This window comes from Euphorbia lathyris, chromosome 3, assembly GCF_963576675.1.
Source record: "Euphorbia lathyris chromosome 3, ddEupLath1.1, whole genome shotgun sequence".
NCBI lineage: Eukaryota > Viridiplantae > Streptophyta > Magnoliopsida > Malpighiales > Euphorbiaceae > Euphorbia > Euphorbia lathyris.
The window spans coordinates 2,977,315-2,996,146 of record NC_088912.1 but is presented as its reverse complement, the minus strand read 5'-3'; the positions used below and the strand labels follow the sequence as shown (position 1 = coordinate 2,996,146).

General features: G+C 35.6%; 1 long non-coding RNA gene across 1 annotated transcript; it reads right to left on the bottom strand.

The window, feature by feature from the left end:
* Positions 1 to 6,616: 6,616 nt before the first annotated feature.
* Positions 6,617 to 9,589, bottom strand: LOC136223368 (uncharacterized). Its single transcript, XR_010685926.1, has 4 exons — positions 9,325 to 9,589; positions 8,985 to 9,151; positions 7,312 to 7,407; positions 6,617 to 7,160 (listed from the first exon to the last, which is right to left on the bottom strand). It is a non-coding gene; the product is annotated as an uncharacterized lncRNA (long non-coding RNA).
* Positions 9,590 to 18,832: the final 9,243 nt, after the last annotated feature.

The window sequence follows — 18,832 nt, the reverse complement described above, 5'->3', positions numbered from 1 at the left end:
AATTCAAAAGTGTCATTAATGTCATAGCAGATGGACCAGTGTATCAGCCACCCGTGGAAAAAGCAAAAATATCCGCTCTGGATAAAACATCCCTCCATTGCTCCTTTTGCAGAAACAGGTCCAGTAATCTCTCCACATGCAGATGCATTGGTAGTAACAATGGCGATTCAAGGATGGGAGATAAAATAAAGCGAGTAAAGACACGGGCAGTTCTCGCAATGTCATCACCAAAGGTGCATTCGCCAAACTAAAGGTTGATCCGATCCAAATAGAAACAACCATTGTTGACATCATTGGAGTGACGGGTCACACTATCCAGACCAAGGGCCAGAGGTTGCAGCCCTAATTTCCATCCGTCGTCTGACAATGTACATTCCCACCAGCAAAGGAGGAGTAATGATTAGCGGGAACCAAAAGGTGGCTAAAGAGACTTATACTCGGCGTCACTATCAATCCGCCCACAATCCAAAGAGGATGAAGGTGAGAAATATTAACTTGTCACTACAGCTTTGGGCGACACAGAAACGCTCCTTATTGCTGATGGAAAACGGGTGCGGATCGCCAAAGGATTAAAACTTGAGATCAAAGAGGATGTTAAAAAAGTTCTCATTGTGTCTGAAAGCATATTTACATAGGAGAACGAGATCCCCACAGGAGTAAGCCCAGATGTGATTACTCATAAGTTAAACATCATTGAGGATGCGGTTCTAGTTGCTCAGAAAAGACGGAACCATGGGCCTAAAAATCAGTATTTTTACATATTCTTATATATGCATTAAACTGTTATAGTATCCTACATTTTATAATTTATTCTTTCTCACCATACTTCTTATATTCATTTGCCTAGCTTTTAGTGCTGATATACGCCCAGTGGCTGGCGAATGAAAAGTTCCACAGGCGGATCAATTACCTCAAAGATAGGACAATTGATCCCATCACGGGCGGATCCCCTTTCCACAAAGATAAGAAGCACAGACCCTCAAGAGCTTTCAAATGAGCTCAACTCTCTCCTCAAAGACAGGAAAAGGATTGACCACCATCAAAAGCGGGTTAAAATCATCTCAAACATGAGATCATTACACCCTCAACTTTCTCCTCAAAGATAGGAGAACACTCTCATGGGCGGATCCATCTTTAGATGATCACCATTCGAGAAAGAGTTAAAACATTCCTTGGACGCAAGGACTTTACACTCTCTCACTCCCTTCCCAAAGAAGGGTTCACAAGTCCTATGGACGGATCGCTTCACCTCAAAGATAGGTAGCAAGTTGATCCCCTAGGCAGCTTTACTTCCTCTAGAAGGAATAGAACAGCTTCAAACCTTCACAAAGGTTCGCACAACGGAGTATGGCTGGCCACCTACTCCATATTAAATCCTACAAACTTATATATTTACTTACGCAAACGTAAAAGTAAATGGCGACCATAAGGATTAAAACAATTGTACTTAAGTTTTACAAACAATCGGACAATAATCTCAGCGGCAGATCGATCTACCTCAAAGATAGGAAACAATTGATTGCCGTCAGAGACAGAGTTAAAACATTTCTCAGACGTGAGAACTTTACACTCTCAAATACTCTTCCCAAAGAAGAGTCTCAAGACCTGGCGGCGGATCGATTCACCTCAAAGATAGGAAGCAAATCGATCGCCTAAGGCAGCTTAACTTCCTCACCAGGAATAAAAGCTTCTAACCTTCACAAAGGTTCACACATTGGGGTACGGCTGGCCACCTACCCTAAACAATCGGAGAAATCCTAAACCAGATTCTAAAAAGTTACTTGCTAAAAGATATAATGCATTAGTAAAAATAGTTCTGGAAAGCAAATGGTTCATCCAAGTAATGAAGGCTCGTCTTCATCCAAGTAATGAAGCCTCGTCTTCATCTCCAAATAATGAAGCCTCGTCTTCATCCAAGTAATGAAACCTCGTCTTCATCTCCAAACAATGAAGCCTCGTCTTCATCAAAGTAATGAATTCACGTCTTCATCATAGAAATAACAAAGTGCACAAAAGTCCCTAAATGGCTGATCATTCTTACTGATCCTTAAGGGCGGGTCATTCTCCTCAATATGGCAGAACTGAAGAAAAGAAGTCCCTAAGGCGAATCATAATCCCATGCGGTAGGAACAAATGGTCCCATAAAGGGCGGGTTATTCCCTTTCTAAAGGAAATATAACTCTCAAGAAGCCCCTAGAGGATAACAATAGATACGGTTGGCCACCTATCCACAAGGAAGCAAAAGCCCCTAAAAGTGCATCATATCCATATATGATCCCACATAGGGCAGATCTTGTTCATAAGATCCCGCATAAGGAAGCCCCAAAAGGCGCATCATTTCCTTATATGATCCCCCATCTAGGGCGGGTCCACTTTCCTCCAAGATAGAAAAATAAAACACCATTTAGACAGCCCTAAAGAGCTTTTTATACCTTTAGGGGGGGCTTCTGATAACAACCCAAATTATTCTTGAATAAGGAATAAGGGAAAATTAATAGAAATAATGGCAAACTATTATTCATTCTAAAAGAGATATTTATGCATGATTAATGTGGAATTAATGATAATTAATGCAGGGGCGAATATGCAAATAATGAGAAAAAGGAAGGAGTCTCTAGCATTATGCCACGCCACATGGACCATGGCGAGATACGCCATAACGAGATACGCCCGATGAGAGCGAGTAGTGGAGACCCGCCATAGCTCTCAAGGAGAGCGTACATACGCCTTGACGGATCAAAGAATATGAAAAGGCGCCTTTATTACCATCCATGAATGGGAATAAATACAATTAAATGGCAATTAATAGCTATTAAAGGGGAATAAAGACTTGACTGTTCGAATACCTCAACTCTGAGGGTTTCAATGCTAAATGCTGGGATTAATGGAGAATTGATAGCAATTAAAGATGAGTAATGACCTGACTCTTCACCTGCTTCCCCATTAATGCTGAAGGTTACAAAAACCTATATAAATACCCCAGCTTCCTAGGATCAAAGGTACACTTACTGATTCTCTACTTTTGTGCTTACAGTTTATTCTCAGAAATATTACTGACTTTGGCATCGGAGTGTCCCCGGCCGATCCTAACGGCGCTTCACAGGGAAGTGCTCCGATCAAGGATTTTTCCACAAGTTATCAAGAGGTAATCATAATTATAAATATTTATTATATATATATATAAATTGTTCTAGAATATTTATGAAATTATGTGAAACCATGCTATTTTGGAATTGATAATAAATGAGTTAGTTTGTTTTTGTGCCTGTCTTTGCTGCTCAAGGTGTTGGAAATAATTACTGGTTGCTAAGGTGTTTTGAATAATTGTTGGGCTGCTCAATGTGTTATAAATAATTGTTGTGTAATGGTATTGAATCTCATTTGAGTTCAAGTGTAAATTTGGGCGTGGTTTTGCTGCTCAAATCTATAGATGATATCTATTATTTGATTATATGTTGAACCATTTATTTTGGTTACGAAATCGTTAATGGTAGAATGAGAATGTCTTATATTAGAATTTTATTTACTTAGCTAGCTCAAGTGGAAATGTACAATGGTCTGGAGGTTTGTGGATACTGTGATCACAGGCACCTGTCTTTGTAGGGAGGCGATAGGGTGTTATTTTACTATAGTGGGAATTGTACTGTGTCCTAAAAACTGTGGGCGATAGCAGTACCATGTTATTGAGATAATTATTACGAGATTTAAGGACACATGTCCCGAAACTGAGGTTTATGATTTAATATTGTTAACCATGAGACCATTGGACATATTTCACTTAGGTTTAGCCAGGGCCCTTAAAATAAATATAATAACTTTAGGATATTATGTGCATTAAAGAGTCTGGATTGTGATGTTATTTATTTAAGTGCTTGCATGATTGATCAAATATAATATGTATGAACGGTTGTGTATATATATATATATATATATATTTGTAATTATGCTTATTGAGTAGGCAGCTCACCCCTTGCCACATTTTTCAGGCTAGGTTCAGAGGTCCTCCTATTTGCTAGATTTTCAGGTGTACCCTGCATTCAGGCTGTCAAGCACAAACGTCTCATTCCCATTAGCAATTTTGTAGACTTTCATTAGGATTTATTATACTATTGGTTGGATTATTTGCTTAGATTTAAGTGAATATTTTTTTTATGGATTAAATTATTTGGTTGGTTGTTTAACCTTTTGGTTATGAGATCTTGATAGACAATAATAAATGGAGAGCCTAATGTAGTTATATCGGCGTTTATACTTAATTATGATAATTGTTTGGTTTCCGGTATGTTTTCAATGTGACCCGGGATGGGGGTTTTAGGTCAACTCGGGTCGAATACAATTCATTAAAACTTTACGGAAAAGTTGTCGCTTTAAGCTCATTTTTATTATTAAATTTCTCAATCTGATTTAGCCTAACAAAAATCATTTTTCCGTTTTGTTTCGTTGCAAATTAATTACACCCCCCTCATTTCATGATTGTCATTTATTTCTTTGATCTAGTCCTTTTACGTGACACGGGCATATTTCGTTAAGTTTAATAGTGATTTTATTTTATGAATTTATGTGCATATAATTCGTTTAATTCGTTAAATAAATAAAGTACAAATGCGTCGTGTATATGTGATATGTGCGACTTTAAAAATAAATCAATTCGAAATGTTATTTCGGATCAATAAAATTCATAGCCATATCAATTCGGATCGATGTGAAAACGTAATCCGAATCTATAACCAAATTAATTCGGATTGATGTGAAAACGTCACCCGAATTCATAACTAAATTAATTCGAATTGATGTGAAAACGTCATTCGAATTCATAAACCAAATTAATTCGGATCGATGTGAAAACGTCACTCGAATTCATAATTAAATTAACTCGAATTGATGTGAAAACGTCATTCGAACTCATAAACCAAGTTAATTCTACTCGATGTGAAAACGTCATTAGAATTATGTATTAAACCCGATAACCCCAAAAACCCGCAAGTGCCTAGTTTATATCGACAATTCAAAGCAATACGAATAACAAATACATAATATCACAATAGTACCGATACGTCGGGTGGGGTAGGGTGAGATCACGTTTCTTTCGTACACGTAACCGGAAAAACGAACCTAAATCTCTCTGAAGACCATGCTTACCAAGCCTGAACCATATAGAGTCAACCCAAACAGATAGGGCGACCAATCACGCCCGCACACACGTATTTTCAAGTGATGATTGGTGGCGACTCGAAACCTTAAATACGAGAAAGGCGGATCGACCCGGCCACGCACCCCGACCTATGTAAAAACCAGAAGCCCGGGTGCGACAGCCCACAAAAGAAAGTCAAGCCCAAGTCAACGGACGAAAGCCACACAGACCAAAACGCAGCTGAAGTAGAACAAAACGCAAACCCAACAACGAGAAGGATCGAGAAGCCTTTGATCAAAAGCTTCAAGACGAAGCTGCTGAGTTGTGTGACAATGAAGTCAGGTCAGCGGCTGACCTGAAAAAACTTGAAGACAAAGTATTTCTACTTTGGGTAAAGTTCAGAAGACGCAGAAAGTTGTCTGGAAGACTTTGCAAAAAATGTGGAAACATTCTGAACGCCTGAAGAAAAGCTGCTGAGTACTGTCGAAGACAGAAGATGCAAGAATATCATTGGCCATCGACGCTGAGCACGTACTGAGTGAAAACGACAGGAAGCCGTTTCCCTCCAACGGTTATTTCGAAATTCGAAATTACCGGTGCATCAAGTGTCACTATAAAAAGGCCATTCAAACGCTTCATTTGATGCAGATCTTCAATTAAGTCGAAACGCTGACCAAATTGATATTCGAAGTTCTGTGAGAAAAGCAAAGCAAATCTTACACCAATTCCAATCTTGTGTAAAAGTCTAGAGTGATCCTATTCATCTAAAGTGTCTTAGCAATTGTTGTTTAGGACAAACAAACACTTATCATATCTAGAAGTATAGAAAGGAGAAGCTGAGTACTCGGTTATAGTACTCAGCAGTAGAAATAGGAGTGAGTAGAGGAATAGATGAAGGTACTCTTGTATACTCAGCTTTCTATTGTAAAAGGTTTGTGCTCTACCTTTAAAGAGCTCAATAGAGGATTCTGAAAAGCTCGGAAGGAATTCCGGGGACTGGACGCAGGCGGAGAGGCCGAACCAGGATACGTCTGCTGAGTAATATCTTTCTAACCCTTATCTCCTTAACTTATTGCTTGCTATAATATTGTCTAGTTAAAACGCTAAAAACACTAGTGGAAAAAAGGCCATTTGCATCGGCCATTTTGGGCTATTTGCATCGGCCATTGACCGATGCAAAAGCCCCCGATGCAAATGAGGCGCATTTGCGTCGGCCATTTGTAAAGGCAGACGCAAATGACTCTTTTTCCAGCGGATATTCCGTCGCTAAAATAGTCATTTGCGTCGGTCTTTACAAATGGCCGATGCAAATGCGATTCATTTGTATCGACCCTTTTAAAGGGCTGACGCAAATGCTTCACCCAATTGTATCGACCAACAGAAAGGGCCGATGCAAATGATGTTTTTTCATTTAAAAAAAATTAAAAATTTTAATTTGGATTGAATGGAGCTCTATAGGATACCAATAATATGAAAAAAAAGAATACTTATAATATTCATTCACATGAAAGTAAATAAGATAACACAGGATCCACCTAACAAACTACAATTGAAATCAACTGATGCAATAAAACTTGAAAATCATCCACTCAAAAGGTCTAATTAATCCAGTAGAGTACTTCTTTGAGTGTTCAAAGAGGCGAGCCATTTCTAATTAATAATATGGAGATCATTTTCAATGGCTCTCAGATACAATTCAACAAACAAGTCGTCGACATCATCGTCTTCGTCTAATACAAATGGGTTTTGTGGACTGCCTTTTCTAAGGAGAAGCAGTAGTGTGAAATCAGAGTTGAGAATCAAATTCAAGGACCAATCGCACATTACATTATATGGTACCTGCAGATTTCCTTAGAGTCTGCTATTAAACTGTCCTCTAAGGAAGCCACCCTGCCTTGAAGAAAATCCAAAAGAATCTGAAGAAGCCACCCCACCCTGCCCGTTTACAACCTTAGCAATAACCTGAGAATACTTGAAAAACGGTGTAGGCCATTTGGATGGTTTATACTTTTATCAATGTCAACCCAACCTTCTCCAAAAAAAAAAAAAATAGAATTAGTTCATTCATCATTTCACAAGAATTAAATATAAGCAAGTTCATAATAATTTATGAACTCCAAAATAACTAAAAGTGAGTGCAAAAATTGAAAAAAAAGTAAAAAACAAGAATATTCAGTCACCTGTTATCTCAGTAACAGTTCAATAAAACTAGGTAGAGTGGCTCTTCAGAAGTAAGCCGCATTATCTGCTTAACAAAATAGGCGGAAGTACAAGTGCTGAAAAATTTGGAGCAAACTATCAGTGCTTGCTTGATTCAGCATAACATCGTAGTATATAATTACAGAGTTAACTCTGTTATAAATAAAATAAAATAAAATCTTGTTGTAATGATGATACCCTTTAACACTAACAACATATAGCAAGTACAAGAATATCTGAAGTCGGAGTCAAAATTAAACCAAATTTACAAGAAAATTAAACCAAATTTACAAGTACATGAAAGAAACATATGAATTTTTCTCTAAACTAGGTTAAAGTACATATCTTATCTGAGTCCAAATTTAGAAGTACAGAAACCAAACATATGAAATTATCCTTAACAAAATCATTACACTTGATTTGAATAAAATAACAGACATAATTTTGAATCTAATATATTTACTCTAATTTCTAGTTCAGATAACCTATATTCATGCAAATAAGTTGTATATCCAGTGACATTAATTAAAATTGAACAACAAACATACATGAGATTACAAGTGCCTCCTGATTTTGAATCTGAAATTGAGTAATTTCATAAGAAAACGCAGCACGCAAATCATGAATTAATTAGATTAAAGTTCAATTTCAACCATAATAAATTGGATTTACTTTCTATCAAACACACAAACAGTACATACATGTTGCCAATTAAAAAAATATGCCTTCTCTTTAATTAGTTTGAAAATACAAAAGAAAATTTGTAACTCTTTGTTAGATATAAATATTGTTAGTAGAGATAATAAATCTATTATTGGACTTTACATATGAGCTCAACTTTGTATAGCTAATATGGTTTGGTGCGAGACTGACAACTATAACAAAATGAAGTTATATACTCTTAAAAGAAAATTGAAGTTGACAGTCATTCTGAAGAATGTAATTACCAGCTCACTTTAAAATCAGACAGTTAATGTATGTTACATTGTGCAATTTATGCATATGTGTTAGGCTATTAACTTAATAGCTTAACACATAGCAATATCTGAAGTCGGAGTCAAAATTAAACCAGTATAATATCACACAAGTAGTCCATAAATGGCATTCAATACATAATCCCCATAGAGAAATCAAAAGCCAATTATAAAATAAATATACGCTGCAAACCAAATACCATTTATGCAATCTTTCCTTCCTCTCGCTCAACATTCCTAACCCACTCTTTCTTTCCTCTCCATCGACAAAAAGCAATGACCAAATCCCCAAAAGCACAACTTGAAAAAAGAAACCACATAATGAATTAGATCAGAGGTTCACATGACAAGAAACTCAATCTACACAAGTTATGTACAATGTTAAAAATAAAAACAGGGTAACGCCAATCCCCTGCCTCAACAGAAGCAAAAACGAGAGATTCCACGTCATTCTTTCTCTGAAAATATATGGATAGATAGAGTGTAACATTCAACGACATTGAAATTAAGTAAATTTCATTCAGTTGGAGAAAGAATAAAGCCTGAGAGAGTAGAAAAGAATAAACTTTGGATTGATTCATCAATGGAATTAGTGTAAGGAAACAAGTAAATACAGTTAACTGAAATAAAGAGAAATTCTAGAAACCCTGTAGCAGTGGAATGGAGGAAAGAAGCCATACCTGATTGTAAGAGTAAGTGATTTTCTTCTTCAGATTTTGATAAGCTAGTTTCGCAAAAGGGAGAGAAGAGTTGGATTGCCTTGAAGAAAGTGAGAGTGAGTTATACGCTCATCTGTTTTCCCAGCCTCTCGAGAAAATAACAAGTTTTCTCTTCCAGTTCTACGGTCCTGCAATTAGTAAGAGCAACGAGATCATCATGAACACAACGAGCCCGAGTGATTCAGACACACAAGGAGCCTCAGTGATTCAGAAACACAACCAGTTCCATTCATATAAGATCCAAAAACTTATTATATCTTTGAAAAAAAATTCAAAAGGAGTTAGGGTTTTATCTACTCACTTTGCCATCGGTGGCTTCGCGGCACTCGAAGCTGCATTTTCCAAAAATTAGCATCTCTATTTCAATTCTGGAGCTCTCTGAGACTTAGATCGTCGGTCTCTAAGAATCGGCGTTTGGTCCAAGCTGTTTCCGTTCTGATCTCTTATGAAATTCGAGAGTCTCCGGGCAACGATAAGGTGAGCTCTATGTGAGATTCCGGCGGTGGAAAGGTGCAGCCATGGAAGCTTGGGTTTGGTCTTGTGAGAAGGAGAAGAGGGAGATGGAGGCGGCTGTAAACGAGAAAGAAACCCTAAAATAAAATTTGAATTTATACTTAACTTTTCATTATTTATAAATTCGCCCCAGTTAATTACAAAATATCCTCTTTGCATTGGTCGTTTTAAGAGGCCGATGCAAATAATACAGTTATTTGCATTGGTTCCTTTTAAGGGGCCGATGCAAATGATTCAATTGATATTTGCATCGGCCCTTTTAACATGGGCGATATTTGCATCGGTCCCTGTTAAGGGCCGATGCAAATACTAAATGTCATGGCATTTGCATCGGTCCTTTATAAAGGGCTGATGAAAATGACTCTTTTACATCGGTCCTTTATAAATGACCGATGCAAATGACTCTTTTGCATCGTATTTTATAAGGGCCGATGCAAATGACCATTTTTCCGCTAGTGAAAGAACATAAGCGGAGTTGAATGAACTGAGAAGCTGAGTTCAGGAATAGACTCAAGTGCTATCTCCTGACTCAAGAACAGATTCAGACTTAGTCACCTGTTGACTAAACTTGTATCTAAAACTTACTCAGTATCACCGTGCTAAAAGACTTCGAGAAAGTCTAAGTTAAAAATTAACAGTCAGCCTAACGTGAAATTTTCTAAATAGTTCCTAACCCCCCTTGGAACTAATATTTTCACGTTACACAAGACCAACATCTTCGAAATAGCAATCCTTCGATTGTCTATGAAGCATAAACTCAACTTGGGTAAACCTTAATGTAAATAATAAAATCTATATATTGTATCTCTAACTATTTGTACTTTAATCACAATTGAATAATTTGTGTAACATTTTTTCTACATAATTCTTCCTCTATTTATAATCTTCCAAAAGGTAGGCTGGAGAGACGTGTCCGTTGATGAAGAGTTGCCTCTATCCGAATGAAAGGATGCGTCGTTTGGAGAAATAAACATGGAAAATATGCATAACAGCTTCGTTGTCCCTGTAGAGATCCAAGAATCTCAAACAGAGATAGGGGGAAGAAGGAAGGAGAGAGGCGCGCATCAGCTGCTCTAGCGCGTCCCTGTCGAGATTTCAGAATCTCAGCAGTGACAGAGACTATTCTTTTCCTCCTTTGTAATTTGTTTCAATTCTCAGACGTGACTTCCGATTCTCTTACGTGATTTTCACTAAAAGCTTGATTTCTCACTCATTTCTAATCCGTTTTTGCTCATATTTAGCCTTTTTCAAATAATTAACACATTGCACACAAATAACAAATACCAACGTGAAATCTTTCCAAAATAAAGTAATTAACATATATTTGACATAAAATTTAACATATTTATGCATACTAATTTAGGTATATTTTGGGCTTATCAATTCCAGAATCAGACCCAACGGCTGTAAATGTAAACCTTGAACAAGTCTTTGGTTTCAAGCATAACTTTCTTATACCTGTTGTTATTACTCATCTTTATTGGGTCTTGCTCTTCTTCTTCATTTTTACTAGAAGCATCAGATTCCTTAACTTCAAAATAAGATAAAAAAGCTTCTTCATACTATTTGTATAATGAATATTCTTACTTTTTTTCCCATTTTGGTGGGTCCTTCAGATTTGTGTAAGGTATAATATAGGGCTGAGCGTGGATTTTGTAGATTCTTAAACAGACTGAATATTCGAATAAAAAGATCAACAATTGAATTGAATCATTGATTTTTTCTTTAGGACTCAATAGAATTGTACAATCTACTTAATTAGGTACAATTCTGGAGATTTTCAAATTCCCATTATCACTGAGTAAATATGTGAGAGATTTTATAAAAGACCGAATATCCGAAAAAAAATTCAGAACTCGATTGAACTGTTGATTTATTAGATACAATTTTAGACATATTCAAATCCACGAATTCTACCAAACTGTACTCACTCCATAATAGGCGGAGACAAGGGTGCCGAAACCACCCTATCAAATTAAAGTTGAGGGTGATTAATATTAATTCATTGAGTTTGTATTTAATTACAAAATCCAACTTGATTAAATTTATAAGGGATATTTTTACTAAGTTTGTTTAAAACGATCCAATCTTATTTTTATAGTTCAAATCCAACTTCATTTTGAGAAGTTTTACTGTGGTATAGAAAAATTAGTTCTAGATCACTCAAATGATAACATGTATGTATATGGATAAAAAAAATTAAGCGAGTTCGATTTAGCAAAAATTAAAAGAAATTGAGCAAGTTCGATATAGTTAAAAAAATGGAACGTGTTTGATTTAGCAATTGTTTTTTACGCACACAAGTATAAATTTGCCACTAGTTTTATAAGCGTCCTATTATTCTTGAAGAATTTAGATTATGCTAGATATGAACTCAAAATGAAGGTAAAAATAAAAATAAATTTTGATGCCCAAAATCCGAAAATGTACATTAGTGGGATATTGAGATAATTACTTTTGTAATACAAACATATATAGTTATTAACCATTATATTATGGTTCGAACAAAATTGTTAGTATTTTAAGAGTTTTTAACAGATAAAAATGAAACATGATCATATGACAAGTTTTTGAAAAATATTAATTAAAAATAATATTATTATTTGAATCTTTTCAATTTCTAAAAATGTTGAGCATAATAACTCTAATTAATAGAATTAATTTGACATATTAATTATAAAGGTTTTTTTATATTGCGTGGTTATAATTGCAATTTAATTCTATTTAACTAAAATTAATTTATGAACTTAGTACTTCATTAAAAAAATAATTTTTTTAATTAATGGGAAAAAAACATTTCCAATCTCTTCTTTATATGTCTGTACATTGACATTCTCTCTTATTTTAGAAAAAAAAGAATGAGACAAAGATAATTCTCTTATAATTTTCTTTTTCGTCCCTTAATTTTTGTTTTCTATTCATTTGTTTGTTTCGTGCTCTTACTTTCGAAATTCAAGAATATATAATTATTAGAAAATATTAATGAAGTCAAAGAAGTGGTGTCTGTGAGTGTGACTGATATTATATACAATCAAAGAATAAAAATCAAATTGATTGAATATCTTGATGAGATATTACGATATGAAAATAGGGGAACTCATCACCTTAAACTGATTTAGTTGGATATATTGGGTTGTTAAATCCAAAATATACCTAAAATATCATTAATATTTACATCAGTTTTGCTATGAAATCGTGCTGTTTATATCTATTTAGAGTACTTTTACGTCCGAATATGTTTCTTTCATGCAAGGTACCTAAATATTTGGTAAAATCCAAATAGGAACGAAAAGAGGTAAAAAACGAAGGAAAAACCCTAAGTTATGAGCCAAAAGACGAAGAATTCAGCACACCGATACGAGGAAGATGGGAACAGAGTTAGAACCGAGAGGAACATCCCAAATCTCGGTAGAGATTCTGGGTCGTGACCGAGATTCCCATATCTCGGTCGCGACACGCTGAATTCCGGCGCCTCTCTCCTTTATTTCGAAGACAAATCAACAGCTCCCTAATCTCGGTAGGATCAACAGCCTTTGCAGCACAGTTTACACATGCTTTAATTCAAAGAAACGCGTCCGTTTGGGTGGATAAAAACGTCTCTTCACAGTGGACATGACTCTTCAACATCTATAAATAAAGAGTTGATTTCAGAGTTCAATATAGAGAGTTAGATTAATTAAGATTAGTGTAGAAGTTATGCAGAAAATCTGACTTAGAAATGAGTCAGCGATTAGATTTCATTTCTAAAAGCAATCTTGCCGTACACAAGTTGTTCTTAAATTAATTACAAACACAGTAGCAGTTAGATTTAGATTAAAATCTGTTCAAACTAGTTTACATTTTGGTAGTAGAAGAACCATCTCTATTCTGAAGATTCATCGAGAAGATTAAGTAGCGGATTCGACCCCGGAGCCTGACAAACTCTCACGAGGTTTGAGGAAGGATTGACAACCCGGACTCACTAAGTCCTCTTGAATGCTTCCATGCTTTTTGTTCTCTGTAAACTTGTATCAATTCACACTTCATCTAATAAAGTTCATGCAATGCAATATATTTTTATGTAACACTTTGATAAAGGATCCGAAGTGAGTTCTGATGTTTTCATTAAAAACGTAGTTAAATTCAATATCTTTACAAGGAAACTTTGTTGAACACTTAGGCAAATTCATTCTTAAGGACGATATGATCGTTAAGTCGGCTTATCGGAACTAAGTATTAATTTGATTAAGGTAGCAATCTTACCCGACCGTAGGAGGATTGTCTGCGGTTCAAAGCATTTTAATTGAAGGAGTTTGCGTTATTACACATTTATAATTTATACAAAGTTTAAAGTTGTTTTCTTTGCTTAATGCAAACGAATACAATTAATCTCTTATTTTAAACACTAAACGTTTCTGTTTTGTAATTCATATTTAAAACATAATTGATTTTTAACATTCTTCATATGTTCTAATCTAATTCTTATTAAATCAATCTCAAAACCAATTTCAAATAACGATTTTCTATTTTATAAACCTTAAGTCGTATTTAAACTACATTTAAATAAGTTTTTGTGAAAAAAACGTTCCCTGTGGGATCAATATCTTTTTATTACTACAAGCGAAACCGTGCACTTGCGGAAATCACTCAACAACTCATCACCTTAAACTGATTTAGTTGGATATATTGGGTTATTGTAGCCTACTGAATAATTGAATTACAATACTTTGGTGATTATGAAATTCCATAAAGCAAAATAATTATCAAGATAAATTTGTGTCTAATTCTTATGATTTTTTTTTGTATGAGCATGTAATTGAAGTTTTTTAATGCAAATGCTAATATATGTTTATAACATATTGAATTGATAAAGTCTCTTCATGTGCAACATTAGAAAAGTGTTGATTGTAATATTCTATCACATTATAAATTGATGTTGCTTCCACTTAAACGTAGATTGTAATTATTTTATATCGTAGATATAATATTGAATTTTAATTGTAGTTTAATTTAATTTTTGGTCTTTCATTGTATTCTAATATATTCCTTAATTAATCTCATATTTTATTATTATTATTTTAAATAATTCTCGTTAGAAAAAAATATGAAAATGTATATATTAAAATTATTAAAAAATACAAATAATTAACTTTTGTAAAAATAAATAAATCACTCACATTTAGTTAAAGTTCTATAGAGAAATTAATCAATTTCTATTTTTAAAATTAATTTTATTTGATTTGAATTATTATTAAAATTCTATAAAGAAATTAATCAATTTCTATTTTCAAAATTAATTTTATTTGATTTGAATTATTAATAATATATTTATATTAATTTGAAATATACATAATATAAAATATATAACACCAAAAAACTAAGTAATTATTCAATATCATTAGTAAAAACAATTGGGTCATTATTGCAAAAATAAACGAATATAAAAAATAAAATTCAACTTGATCAAATTAGGAAAACAAATATAGAATAAAACATCAAGAGTATTGGTGGAGTCTATATAAAGGTCTAAATGAAAAAAAATTAACTATAAAACCAATTATAGAAAAATAAACACAACTATTTTTAAAATTTTGGGTATTAATCTCATCAATTTAAAACCAACTTTTACTTTTAAATAAATGAGTTGTCATATTAAAGATAGAAAAAAAATATTTATACAATGTAGGTTAATTTAGACTATTGTAAACTACTTTAAAAAAAGTAAGTAAAGAATTCTATTGTTTATAATGAAAACTCACAACTCAATTATTTTTGGAGGAATTTACAAAGTTTATCACCTATGAAACAAAATATTGTATGAAGCAAAATGTTGTTTGAATTGTTATACTCCGTTTTTCTAATAAAATAAAATATTAACTACTTATTACTTTACTTTATAATCTAATTAAAAAAATTATTATTTTCAATACAATTACTACACATACATTAAATTTTTCGTTAACTATTTAAACAAAAAATTATATAAAATAATTTTTTTTAAAATATTGTTTTTTGTAAATTTAAATTTTTTCAAATAAAAAAATACTATCAATATATGCAAATGATATATAATTAAAAATATTAAAATGTTAAATTTTTGTACAAAGCGCGGGAGCAATACTATTAAAAATTATATTTGAGATTAATAAGTCTAATTGGGAAGTCTATAGGAGTTAATAAGTCTCTTTTGAAGAAACCTAAGGCTAACCTTAAAAAGAACCTTGGTTCTTTGGATTCTTGGGATAAAAGAGGGCCAGCTGGCACCTCTTCTAGGCTCTCAGGAGCCCCAAATAAATACCTGCTCTAGGGTGTGTGCCTATGATCAGTTGTCTTCCTTCTGATGGACTTCTTTGTTTGGAATGTTAGAGGTGCGGCTAGCAAGGCAACCCGTATCCATGTTAATGATCTTATTAAGCAATTTAACCCTTCTTATTTTGCTCTTCTTGAAACCAAGGTTAGTGGTTCTAAAGCAGATGAGGTGGTTAAAAAGTTTAAGAATTGGAAGTGTGTCAGGTCGGAGGCGACTGGTCGAGCAGGGGGGATCTGGCTTTTTTGGAAGCCAGGTCGTGTAAGTATTGATATTATTACTATTGATAACCAATTCATTCATAGCAAGGTGTGTTATCCTGGCAACAAACCTTTCTTTGTGTCCTTTGTCTATGCCGATCCGATCCTGACTAACCGGAAGAGGCTTTGGGAGATCCTGTTCTCTATTAGTACGAATATGATGGATCCTTGTTTGGTCGCTGGTGACTTTAATGATATTGCCAGGATGAGTGATCAGAAAGGGGGGGGGGGCAATCATTATATCAACCGGTGCCTTAACCATAAGCAGAATATGGATCTTTGCAGGCTATCGGACCTTAGTGTGGCTGGCCACAAGTTCACCTGGAAAAGGAACAACGTGTTTGTTCGGTTGGATAAAGTGTATGCGAATGTAGCGGCGATCTATAGATTTCCTGAGGTAAATGTGCTGAACCTCCCTTTTCGCCACTCGGACCATAGTCCTATCCTCGTTAAGCTGGTTAAAGGTCATCGGCCCAAATGGAATAGACCGTTTAGGTACCTTGTTGCTTGGGACACCCATCCTGAGTTCAGGAACTTTGTTAAGGATAATTGGCAACCCCATTCTAATGTTCTCCTTGCTGCTGAGGAGTTTAGAAGAAATGTGGTGGGATGGAATAAAAACATCTTTGGCCATATTATCCGAAGGAAAAATAAACTCTTAAGGAGGATGGAAGGCATTCAACGCTGTTTGGAGATCCGTTTTGACCACAGTATGAATTGTCATCTTAGATCTCTCCAGAACGAGCTGGAAGCGGTCCTTAGACAGGAAGAGCTCCTTTGGTTCCAGAAATCTAGGAAGGCTTGGATTAAGGATGGTGACCGGAACACCAGATTCTTCCACCTTTCTACTATTATTAGAAGGCAAAGGAACCAGATCGATGCTATTAAAGATTCTAATGGTGACTGGATTTATGAGGAAGAAGATATTCGTCGCTTTGCTCTTGAGTTCTATAAAAACCTCTTTAAAGAGGAAGTTGTGGATCTAGACAAAGCCCACTCTGGGGTCACCTTTCCTAGACTGGAGGAGGAGGTAATTGTTGATGCCTTTCATCCTATCGACCAGAAAGAAATTGATCTTGCCTTCACCAGTATTGGAGCTACTAAAGCTCCAGGGATCGATGGTATCCCTGCTAGTTTCTACCATAAACACTGGGACTCGGTGAAGGAAGGTGTCTATAATTTTATCTTTGGAATCTTCCGCGGTTCCAACGAGATTAGCCTGGTGAATAAAACCCTCCTGGTTCTGATCCCTAAGGTTGAAAAGCCCTCCTCCTTTTTACAAATGAGGCCGATCAGCCTATGTAATGTTTTATACAAAGCTATCACTAAGATTGTGGCGAATAGGATCCAGCGGATCCTTCCTGAGATTATTAGCCAAAATCAAGGTAGCTTTGTTCCTGGTAGGCAAATGATGGACAATGTGGTAATTGCCCAGGAGATGGTCCATTCCATGAAAACGAGGAAGGGTAAGAAAGGGATCGTGGCTCTCAAGCTTGATCTGGAGAAAGCTTATGATCGTTTAAACTGGAGCTTTCTTTTGGATAGCTTAAGTAAAGCTGGTATTCCTGAGAACTGGAGGAGTTTGATTGAAGGTTTCGTGTCTTCTCCTGTTTTCCAAGTTCTGATCAATGGAGATATGTCTGATGAGTTTTCTCCTTCTAGGGGTATCCGTCAAGGAGATCCTATGAGCCCTTTCCTTTTTGTGATAGCAATGGAAAGGCTGGCTCACCTAATTCAAGAAGCTGTGAATAAGGGGAGTCTCCATCCTGTGTCCATTAGCAGATTTTGCCCTCCTATTTCCCACTTGTTCTTCACTGACGATGTGATGATCTTTGTGGAAGGGAATTAGGAGCAAATTGGTGTGGTCATGAATATCCTGGAGTGCTTTTGCGTTGCTTCTGGCTAGAAGATCAATGTCCACAAGTCCCGGATGCTTTGCTCTAAGAACATGGATAGAAGCCTCTGTAATAAGCTTAGCGATCTTTTGGGTATCCCTCTTACCCAATCCTTGGGAAAGTATCTTGGGATCACCCTTCATAGTGACAGAGTTTCCAAAGCCTCCTTTAAGGAGACTCTGGACAAAACTAATGGGTTGTGTGCTAGTTGGAAGGCCAATTCTCTTTCCTTGGCTGTCCGTCTAACCTTAATTCAGTCCGTCAACTGCGCAGCTCCCAATCATATCATGCAAGCATGTAAGTTGCTTGAGCCGGTTCTCAATGAGCTTGATAAAATCAACCGGGGTTTTCTTTGGGGTGAGTCTGGAGAGGGTAGGAAGATTCACCTAGTCCCTTGGAAGGAGGTCTGCCAGCCTAAAAGCAGGGGGGGTGTTGGCATCAGACAAGCTAAAGATAATAATAATAAGGTCTTGTTGATGAAGCTCCTCTGGAGAATGTGGCAGAACCCTTCTTCTCTTTGGGTTCGATTGCTTTGTGGCAAGTATTGAAAGGACAAAATCTTTGGGGGCCCTAAAGAGAGGATTGGCAATTGTTCTTTCCTTTGGAAAGGGCTCAGTGCTGTGTTTGCTGAGTTCTGCACGGGGGTTGGCCTGGAGGTGGGTAATGGTAAGTCCATAAGCTTCTGGTATGACACCTGGATCGGAGATAAACCTCTTATAGAGGTTTGCTGCTCTCCCCCGCCTAGCAATTTCCGCGACTGGAGGATTGCCGATGTGGTGGACTCTGATGGGGACTGGATTTGGTCTATGCTTGATTCCTTCTTGAGCCTTGATTCTCTCCTCAGAATCAGGGGAG